The following is a 12,350-nucleotide window of genomic DNA, read 5'->3' as shown; positions in this document are numbered from 1 at the left end:
TTTAGTAGCTTATTAAAATCATAAACATCGTTAGGCAATGTGGGATCCCATAGAGGATAGGGTGATTCATAATGGTCTAACATGTATTAAAAACATGGCTACACCCATTCCCTTCAATATGTCGGGTGTCACCCGGTGTGGCACCTCATATATATATATATATATATATATATATATATATATATATATATATATATATATATATATATATATATATATATAAGGTCTACATAGGCATATATATAGTTGCAATTGATGTCACCCCAAGTGGCGTCAACTTTTGCGCACATTATATTAATCCACCAATTAATTCATGTGGAAAAATCATCTTTTTATTGTAAACGAGCCGGCCCGCGGCATAACATACGCCGCTATTTAGTTGTTTCTAATTTTCAATAATTCATAATTTGTGAATTCGACAGTACCAACGCTGACACTGAAAATATTTCTTTAAAACACTATAAGTAGCTCGTTAAGGACCATAACCCCCCCCTTCCCCCCCCCCCTACGTTTAAAATCGTTGGCTCTGTGTGAGGGTGGGGATTTTTACGAAAGCGGAACGAATGACTCCAATAACACACAGTTCAAGTTCAACTATAAATGTTCTTTATTAAAATGATATATATGTTCAAGTTTCTACCTAACTGATCTACACTGTACTATTTACTTCTACTACTGACTGTTCACTATACTACTAACTCCCATGACCAATCCTAACACTAACTGTTCTCTACATTCTACAACCTAACACCTTCTCTCCTCCTCGCTAGCTACCTATCAACTGCTGGCCTATCTCTCTACTGCCCCACGCCTCAGTGGTCAGCTGACCGTCCCACGTGACCGGTCAGTCCTGTGCGCCCATTGGCCTCTCTAACCAACCAACTAGGCCTATAGTCTGTTTCTGCTAACCTATACCTGCTAAACATGTCTGACGTAATCTTGCGTCATCACATATCTCCCTCCCTTTCTGTAGCTGACAAATTATATTTTTCAGCGTCTGCTACTAATCTAATACATCAACAACTATCAACTTACTACTCTATTCTATCCCTAACATCAATCATGTAAATCAAATACAAAATGGGACAGCACAGTTTACAAAAACATAAACTCTTGTGTCTGTGTTCTTGAAAGAAATGTCATTGTTCTAGTTCCTGAAATCTTGTGGTGTGACTGGTGTCTCTGCTTGCTAATGTATGTCTATGTTATGGTATGTGTGAATCCAATCATGTGTAACTCAGTTCTGGCTAGGTTGTCGTGTACTGGCCTTGAGCCAATCTTAGTGGTAATGTGTAACTGGTTGAACGGTTCTGCGAGCAGTGTAAGTGTTTGTGTAAGTGTTATGTAACTGTTGGCGTTCCTCTGTGGTGGGTGGGTTGTGGCGAGTTTTGATGTAAATTCCCGTGAGGCGGGTGTGGGCGTAACTTTCGTTGGTCAATGTGATGACGCAACAAACTCAACGCTGGTTGAGACGTCCACGTAGAGTGGTTATACGATGAACTGGAGCTGTCTGATGCGGTGGCGAACAATGACGTAACATTCCGACGCTGGGAACTTGTACGATGGGTCTTCTCCCCTTTGTATGTGCCGACGTAGGTGTACGTAGCTGGCGGTTTGTTATTCAACCACAGGGTGGGGCGAAGCGGTGGCGATGCGTGGTGGCGATGCGTCCGCTGTCTTGACCAGGGCAATTCTCTGTTAAGCAGGGCTGTTCACTGTCCAGGTAATTCAACGTAATCAGAGCTTCAGGTGGCGGCATTCTTTGAAGTGTCTGCTTCATCTCGTCTCATTCTGAATAAGCGTAGTGGGTCTGAAATTGTATTACGAGACCATGAGCAATGGCTTTATGTGAACATTTTATTGCCCGCGCAGACAAGTATTCAGACAGAGGTACCTTCCATTAAAAAAAACTCAATCCCAAATTTATACGTGCTGAACATCTGTCTGGCGGCATAAAAACCATAAAAAAATAACATTACAACATATAACCAAATAAAAAAAATCAGTACACTCTAATCTAACAACAATCTGTAAAGCCTAATAAACTCAATAGACGTAAACACTACTAGAGCTTAGAAATAGCTTCATAAAAAGAATAGACATGTGAGTGTGTATCAATAATATCGTGTCATTCAAATCAACATTTCAACACGTGATCAAATAGTGGAGCAGCTCTCACTATCTGACTTCTGACAAAAAACTGGCTGGCTTGACTTAATGACTGACTTCACTTATGACTTCAGTAACTTGACTGATTTCAGTAACTTGACTTATTTCACTTTGACTTCAGTAACTCGACTGACTTCAAATTAACAACTGACTTCACTTTGGACTTCAGTAGCTTCACTGACTTCACTATGACGACTAATTTCACCTCGACGACTTACTTCACTGACTTCATAAACATCACTGACCGACTTCGACTTCACTTGACGACTAAATTCTCTTTGACGACTAACTTCACTGCGACAACTAAATCGACTGACTTCATCTTCATAGACCTCTGACAGAGTTAAACTGACCTAACTTCGACTTCAACGACTTCACTTTGACCTCAAATACTTCGCTTTGACTTCAACAACTTCAATATGACTTCAAAGACTTCCCTTTGACTTCGACGACTTTAACGGCTTCACTTTGACTTCGACGACTTTAACGTTTTCACTTTGACTTTGACGATTTCACTTCTTCACTATGACCTCAACGACTTTAATATAACTTCAAAGACTTTTCTTTGACTGCAACATGACTTCAACTACGTCACTATGATTCCAACTACGACTTCAACAACTTATTGACTGACTTGACTGACTTCAAATAACTTCTTTGACTTCACGCCGATTTCTCGACGACTTAGATTCACACAAAAAAAAACATCGACTTGACTTTAGTCCGTTGTTCAAAATCATTCGTGGGGGCGTCCCGGGTCAAATTCTATCCAGGCATTAATATACCACACTAGGACCGATAGGGCGGGGCTCGGTGTGTACAAAGGTGTTGTGAGCTTTCATATGGTCTATGATTACTATACTTGTGTTTGTGTAGGTGTGTTGATGGGGTCATCTGGTTTAAGGCTGACCAGGAGTAACAGTACTGTTTGTCTGCTATCAAATTCCTTGTTACATATTCCTCTGATTCATTGTTTACTGATTTCTCTAATCTCAGCAATCTATTACTGACTGTGTCGTTCTGCATCCCTAAGTTAAGAACATCTGCACCAATCTCGGTAGTCTTTATAGAATGATCATCAATAACCTCGTTAACTTTTTCTATCAACTTGTCCGTTTTGAATTGCATCTCGTCTACTTTTGTGTCTACTTTTTCGTTGTCTCGAATACTGGGCTGTTTGTTTATTTGTTGCTTGTGGTTCATAAATTCTACATTAAATTGCTTCACTCCTGTAATGTTGCCTAATATCATATCGTATGGTCCGTTTTTGAAAACAACTGCTTCAACTGTTTTACACGCTGAGGGTGTGGCTATGGTGACTATAGCTGTTGGCCAAACATATGTGCTGCCTCTTGAACTGTGGACAAGTTGTGTTCTGCCTGTGTATTGGTGGTGTTGTACGAATGTGTTACGTACTGCCACTGTGGAGCATAGTGTATCCCTAATAGATGTGGCGTATCTGTTATTGACTTTTGATGTAAATATGTCTGTTCTTCGACTGGCTTCTGTAAACGATGACATGAATGCTATTCTATTAATCTGTCTATATTTTGGTCTGTTGCGTTGTGCATCTTGTTGGCGTCTATCATAATATCGTATTCTGCAATGTATTTGTTTGTGGCCTGTTCTATTACAATAGTAGCATCTGACACCGTGATAGTCTTCTGGTTGACTGTAGTACATGTGTATGTTGTGGTTTCTTGTATTATATTGAACTGAATGAGCTGTATCGCTTTCTTTTGAAAATCTCTCGCTTGTTTCACTGGATGATTCATCTGAATAGTAATATGTTGGTGCATATGCTATCTGGTTGTTTTTATTTGTATCTAAACTTTGCACCATTTCTTGTTTGGCTTGGCGAAGTTCTCTCATTTTTTCTATTTCTTTACGAATTCTTTCTGTTTCTTCTTTAATTCCGGCAATATATGTTTCTGCTTCTCTTTGTTTCTCTGCTAACTCGGCATCTTTCTTTGCATCATATTCTTCTTCATTTAACAAGGAATCTGGATCTCCGGTTACCTTATAATCTACAATTCTATTGATCAAATCTTCCATAGCATCTGGATCATCTAGCGTTTTTGCGTCAAATTCTTTAACAGTTAATAACCAGTCTCGATTTTCTGTTGTCGTGTATTGTCCAAGCCTAATAATCAATTCATCCAGAATATCTGGATCCTCAATAGTTCTTGAATTGCTTTTCACTTTGACTGTATTCTGAACATTTATATCTAGTAACGAGTTATCAATTCTACCTGACTCTTCTAGGCCTGACTTAAGCTCAGTTTTAGTGCCCACTTCGTACAATGGAGGCATTTTTAAGGGTAGTGTGGTTGAAGAAACAGATAAGAAAGCGGCAGAAAAACCGCTGGTACCAAATATCCAGCACGAGTCTAAACCCAAACGTTTAAAAAAATTTTGGAAGGTACTTATCTTTTTGGACATGTTGACTGTTTCCTTGTGTTGTTAATCCAAACTCGTTCCGGTTGAAGAAACCCGCTGTTGTGTTGAGTTAGAGAAAGCAATACACCAGTCATACTCCGTCATGAATAGCTGATATACGTTCTTTCCCTCACTCGACCCGCGCTCCACCAGTTGTGAGGGTGGGGATTTTAGAAGGCGGAACGAATGACTCCAATAACACACAGTTCAAGTTCAACTATAAATGTTCTTTATTAAAATGATATATATGTTCAAGTTTCTACCTAACTGATCTACACTGTACTATTTACTTCTACTACTGACTGTTCACTATACTACTAACTCCCATGACCAATCCTAACACTAACTGTTCTCTACATTCTACAACCTAACACCTTCTCTCCTCCTCGCTAGCTACCTATCAACTGCTGGCCTATCTCTCTACTGCCCCACGCCTCAGTGGTCAGCTGACCGTCCCACGTGACCGGTCAGTCCTGTGCGCCCATTGGCCTCTCTAACCAACCAACTAGGCCTATAGTCTGTTTCTGCTAACCTATACCTGCTAAACATGTCTGACGTAATCTTGCGTCATCACACTCTGCTTGTAAACATTTAGAGTGAACACAGCTCACTAAAACCATGTAGGGGTGGGGAGGTAGGGGGAGCGTTTGCAGCTTGTTTTCTAACGGCTCGAAGAAGAGAATTATATATATTGAAGATTATTCGATTTTGGTGTCATCCCCTTCATGTCACCGGTTCTCTGTAAATTTTGTAGTTGGTGTTGCACAGTTAGTATTAAATATGTTCATCTATTGTCAGTTATTAATATAGATGGATTAACTCTAATTACTCATTAATTGAGCTGCAAAAAGGATATTTCTTCTATATCTCTTGAAACTTTGCGCCATGGTGTCACTCCCCCTCCCCCTAAATGGTGTGACCGGTGTTGTCCTCATCCCCTGCTCTCGCCTCGCGACGCCTCTTGCTACACACTTATCTCCCACAACTTTTCTTTTAAAACTTACGTTTATTTTTTTTTTAAATGGTGATTTTTTCATTAACCGTATAATAGAAAAAAAAATGTTCACAAGAACTACAGTACTTCTCTGTGTCCTGCTGTTTGCCAGCTTCAATCACGCCCAAGGTGAATACATAAGTATATAAAAATTCCATTTGTAGAAGATAGAAAAACATTACGCGTTTTTAGCACAACGAATATTAATTATTGGTATCTATTTTTAGACTATTGTGAGCTGCTGGTTGTCGAAGGTGAAGGCGGGGATCCAAGTTTCTGGGAAGAAAGTGTGGAAGATTTAATGGTTATATACTAAAGTTACTAAAACTATTTAGTTTTTTTACGTAACACTAATATTACTAACATAATTCATTTTTGTATATAACTGTAATACTGCATACACAATTCTATGAGGCGTTTGAATATAGGTAAAATATCTGATAATATTTTATTCAAACAATTTTTTATTTTTTAAACTGCAAGTTGAAACAAATTAATACGTAATTTTTAAAATGTTGGTTTTTAAAAAGTAATATCACAAGTAAAACACATTCTCTCTATTTTTAAATATAGAAAATTTATATTTTTTAAAATAAATAGACAACAACAATGATTGAATTAATAACACAACCGCATATACACAAAAAGAAATATAGCTGTCAGTAATTTTCAATGATGATTTTAATTTTCTAATTGGATAACGTAATATATGAATCCAATCATTAAATAAGTATAATTTTTTATAGTTAAAGTCAAATATATTGATGGTTATGTCTATATATAAATCACATTTTGTAACATTAACGTAAATACACTGTAAGTATACTTTTCTTGACAACAAGGAAAGTGATTGTTTGGACTACTGTATGTGGGAGGACACGTGTGTCATGGTACAGTACCACGGAGAAACCTGCTCAATCAACTACAGTTTACAAAAGATGCAGACAAACAGCACATACAGTCACTTTATCAAAGTCTGTAACAAAAGTAAGATATTAGAGAATCAATTGAATGATTAAAGAAAAAAATGCAGCACATTTTACAAGTGCTATTAAAGTCCCTAACTTCAATATATATGAGTGTGTGTATATATATATATATATATATATATATATATATATATATATATATATATATATATTACTCTTTCTCTATGTCTCTCTATATCTCTCTCTCTCTCTATATATATATATATATAAATATATGCACATATTTTGCATATATATGTATATATATATATATATAGGCCCATATATATATAAATATATATATATATATATATATATATATATATATATATATATATATATATATGTGTGTGTGTGTGTATGCTAAGTTAGGTACTGAAGCCTAATCACATGGTAATTAAGTAAAACATTGGTAATAACCCTGAAACTAGGATAACAAAACAAAAAACTAAAAAAAAATATTACGTTATCTTAATTTAAGAAACATCTAATTATTATTTCAACTTTCAGAATGAGTTAATGACCACCCTGGATACATGTACGGACCGCCTGTTTGTGACGTCATCTTATTTAATATATTCTGCTATATGTAGAATAACATATAGTTCTAAAGAAGATATCAATTGATTTAATTGATTGGATTGTAACATATAGAAAGCTTGTTGTAAATACATTAAATAGAAAAATGTACCTAACTGGAATTTAATTTCCCATGAATAAAAATGCTAATTGTTAATACCAATAATTTTTTTTGCTATACTTTAATTGTGTTTAGTATTCTTATTGTGCCTTGGTTGAAAATATTTATAAAAATAAAGTACTCATAAAAATTGGACAGTCTATAGTATGTAGGGTACATTTCATCTGTTCATTTAACTCCGGCATAGTCCGTGCCGCCCGGTGTCCTCGGATCCCCGCGCCTCTGGGAGTGTGTGGGTGAACAGGAACTGGGAACGAAAGGGGCCGACGTCCCCATGGCAGACATGTTGACCTAATGCTGCGGCCTCCTCGTGGCCACGGACGGGTGCCCTACCCGGGTAGCGAACGGCAGCTAGGGGATTTAGTCTGTGCATCCGTGTCAGCCAGCGTCCCCTGGTTGATGCTCGGATGCCGGTCCGAAGAGCCTGGTATGTCGGACTCCCAAAACCCCCATATTGGGACCAGGAGATCTGCCCGCATTGGACGGGTGAATCTCCGTTATGGTCCCAAATAGCGAGGTGGTGGAGAGATGCATGACTGCTAGGAATTAAAAAGGGTCTGTTCGCGATCCTAACCAGACGGTTTAACTTAAAGCTGCGGCCCTCACACGGCTTCGGACGAACTCTGCCAGTCGGACCAAATCCTCGGCGGGTGGCTGGGGGGCCGTCCCACAGAGGAAGCGGGATGGCTGGTGGAGTGAACAGCAGCTAGAGGATTTTCGTTCTGGTCGGTGGGACTGTTGTGTGCGTCCAGGATCCAGCTTTTTCCGAAGAGCCTGACACGTCGGTCTCCCAAGTCCCCCACAGAACAGCGTGGGGGAGGAGAGGTGCAAGACAGTCGGGAACAAAAAGAGTCAGATATCGCTTTTGACTTGAAGCGGCGGCCTGACGAGGTTTCGGAATATTGTCGCTGGTCCGACCAAATCTACGTTAAGTGGATGCGGGACGGCCGGGGGCAGATAACAGCCGCTAGAGCTTTTTCGATCTGACGAGATGCCCCCCACGATCAAGCCGGGTACCAGGTGGTGGGACGACGTCCTGCGTCTGGTGGGTGGGGAAGAAAAGCCTGGTGAGAAAACCGCGGTTTCAGAGACCAATGTGTGGGGAGCCCTGGCCCCCTAACGGGGGCCGGGGCTTACTACATTGAGGCCTGCATGGCTAATGGAAGTCATCCTTCTGAGCCGGTTTCCGCATAAGAAGAAGAAGAAGAACTCCGGCATAGTGAATGAGTGTGTCGTCACCTGGGTTAGAACGGCAGTGTTCCAGTGGCCAGAGAAATAAACAATAGCGGGCAGTTACCGACCTAAATTTCCACTGTGCATTTTATTTTCATCAAAGTTTGAGGATCGATACCTCCAATGTTACAAACCACTTTACATTATCAATACTCCACCACTTTTCAACACGAACTCCAGAGGCGTAGCGAGGGGGGAGGGAGCGGGGGACATATGTCCCCTGGCGCCGACCTTAGGGGGCGCCAAAATGGGTTGGATATACACATTGAAAGTTTGAAGGGGGGGGGGGAATTTAAAGTTTAAGGGGGATACAAATCGAAAGTTTGAGGGGTGGAGGGGGGGGTCGGGTGCAAATCGAAAGTTTGTCCCCGGGCGCCGGAAAGGGTCGCTACGCCTCTGACCAACTCCGTAGACTTTCGCAGATTCGATACAAGTTTCCTTTAGAGCTGTGTGTAGTCAAAATGTGTGCGACGAATTCTATTTAAGTTATGTGCTAGTTAGATGCATTACTAATTAAATATATTATAACACAAGGTTCTTCTTTGTCCTTTTTAATATTTTTTTATATACAAGGAATCATAGTACAAGAAAACAACACAACCACAAGATTGATTCCAAATTTGCAAGCTCCCCACGCAAAAGCAGAATTATAATTTCATGCAATTTTTCGTGTGCTACTTCATGCTATTTGTATGTTTTGTGTGTGTGTGTGTCATCAAAGTGTTACGTATGTGTTATTTGTTTGAGATATTTGCACGCTAGAGTTGTTTAGTATTTGTTCCCGATAGTAGCTATCATTGAATAAGAATTTTGATAAATCAAAATTTTCATTGCGAATAAATTTAAAACAACCAGTTTAGACGTCATACATAGGTATGGATCTCTGTGTATGCGCGCTTTATCACTTTCTCCCTCTCTCTCGCACGCGTGCGTGTGTGTGTGTGTGTTTATGCGCGCGCGTGTATGTTTAAAAAAGGGGGATTAGTAAGTGCATAATAGGAATTTAATGCGGAGAGTGTATGCTGTGTGGGTATTAACTATTAAGTAAACATCATAATACATTTGTATCAGGTAAGTGATTAGGGTCATTGATTGGAAGCGTGTTGAAGGGGTGGGTGATTGGAGGCTGGGGTGTTTTTTTTTTTCAGCATCTCTGCAAAATTGTCAATATTGTCCAATAGATAGGGCCATTTTCTTTTCATTGAACAATGAGCGGGCTGGTGATAAGGTAAAGAGGTGGGGGAGGGGGGTGGAGTTGTGGGGGGGGGGAGGATGGGGGTTAATGAGTAGTTTTTCATGGTACTGAGGAGCGGGAATGTAGTGTGGTTGTACGGACAGTGTATGGGGGGGGGCACGAAGTCATGTGGGTGACGGAGAAGCATGAATACTTTCTACTTTCTACTTATGGATCTTTATCTAAGAAACAAAATAGAGATAAAGATAACAGAGAAAATGATTTTGTTCTTGAGATGAATTTAAAGGTAAACAACATTAATGTCAACAGTTAGAGGGAATTAAACGTAGATGTAGTGAAGATTTTGTAAAAAACAAACAAACAAAAAAATAAACAACTGCGTTAGAATTGTATTGATTATTGTAAACATTTGTGTGATTATTGTTAACATTTGTCTGAATATTGTTAACATGAGTGAGATTTCTTTTTACATTTGAGTAGTATTTGTTAACATATAAACGATTATTAATACTTTAGTTATTACTTTTATCGTTTAAGTGATTATTGTTAAGATTTGAATGATTATAGTTATTTTTGAGTCATTATCGTTATCTTTTGAGTCATTATTGTTAACATTTGCGTGATTATCGTTATCATATGAGTGATTGCTGATAACATTTGAGTGATTTTTCTATAATATCTGAGTAATTATTGTGAATATTTGAACGAACATTGTTAACGTTTGAGTGATCATAACATCAAGTTTGTAACAGATGTCAAGTATGTAACTGTCTATATTGTAGGCCTTGCTACAAAGAAATGCTTCATTTCTCAATTTTTATTGTTAGTAACAATGAAATAAAATCTCTTCGTCGAATGAAGCAGTACGTTGTTTATGTTTAGCCGTCTATTTGATCAATAAAACTACACAACATGATTTAGGACTCTCCACTATGCCAAAAACAAGTCCAAAACTTAACAACAATACATTAATATGATTGGCATCTTCAAACATTCCCTACTTTATTCCTCAATATACAACACTCAATATGTTGTAATCTATTACGATTAGACAATATCATTAATATAAACATTAGGCATAACTTTAAAAGATATTGACGGACAACACTCAAAGAAGTGGGCAAAATTTGAATGTTGAATAAGCACAGAATTGGACAAAATTTAAATGTTGAATAAGAAAAGACTTTGGCAAAATTTGAATGTTGAATAAGCAAAAAGTTGGACAAAATTTGAATGTGGAATAAGAAAAGAAAAATAAGAGCGCCAATCAACAATTTGTTTAGCGTAAACGTACGTCCTTCACTGGTTGGTGTAACGGGTCAGTTGTAGCTTAGATAGAAATAGGCTAGAATAATCTAGAACTTGGGGGGGGGGAGTGCATGCGTGAGTTGAGTTTACGCTAGTGTGTAGTAACCCGGGTGTGTTTATGTATTGTTACCCCAAGGTCGAACGCAGCATAAAGGCTGGAGTGAATGATTGTAAGGAGGTTAGGTGGTGGCGATTAGGGCGAGAGCTACTGTGTAATGTGGAGAGTTGAGACCAAAAAAAGTATTGAAGGTTGTCACGAATTGGTTTCTGAGTTGAACAAAACCCGGACGTAACAGTTGGTGTGTATGAAGGAAGGGGGCGAAAGTGTGCTGGGAAACTTTATAAGAGGGTGGGGATGTAGTGCGACGGTACTGAGAGTGAGTAGGTGGGGTGGGGGTTTACAAAGTTCTTTGGGGGATGGGGACGCATGGGATATTTTTTTCTAACATCGATGTCAAGTATACAAAATGGATAAAATCAAAACAGAATTGAATTTTCTTCACGTGATACACTTAAAGACCGATAACTGTTATATTTTAAAAGAGAATTATACGTCGCAGTTGAGTTGATTTTTAAAGAAACAAAGCATATATTCATTCGATAACTATTAACATTTGAGTCGAGATCAAAACGTCCCTTTTGCAACAGATGTCAAGTATTTCAAACTCAATACTTCCGTTCTTGCTTCAAAGAGTATTTTCATTTTTCTTTTTCATTTGAAGTCTTAACAACAGCGAAATAAAAATCTTGCGATTGATAAAACAATACGTTGTTTATGTAGAGCTTACGCATGTGCTCTATACAAAAACAAAGCTATAGAGACCGCCTCTTCAAACCCACACAACAACAAAGCATTCACTGACGTCGTGATTCGATCCCGCCTCTTCAAAATTTCTTAACCTTGGCCCGACTATACGTCAAACATATGTTACAACTCGTCATTGACATACATGTATTATAAACATAATTTAAAATTCTTCAAATGTTTACATTGTAAAAAAAATAGCAAACAAGAATGGAAATAAAAACAATAACCTTTTTTATTTTGGTATAGAAAAAAAAAGTAATTGCGTTAGCCTTACAATCACTTTAAAAACTTAGATTTGATTGGTATTAACGATAGACTTAATACTAATATGTCTCTCTATTATATTTTTAGTTTTACAATCTTAGTTTGGACAATATTTCGTATTTAAAATTTACAGAAACCTCAGTTTTTGAAAATTTTAAAGGAAATAACACTACTTAAAAGTTTGTTTTTTGTGTGTAAATATGTGTAATGTGTAGCATTTTTTAAAGAACAAAACAAATCTTGTTTCATAAACACTTTATGTTGTTTATTTC

The sequence above is a fragment of the Physella acuta genome, unplaced genomic scaffold (assembly GCF_028476545.2).
Source record: "Physella acuta isolate Inbredline_101_S28 unplaced genomic scaffold, ASM2847654v3 ptg000642l, whole genome shotgun sequence".
Lineage (NCBI taxonomy): Eukaryota > Metazoa > Mollusca > Gastropoda > Physidae > Physella > Physella acuta.
Note: the sequence above shows the minus strand (reverse complement) of the source record.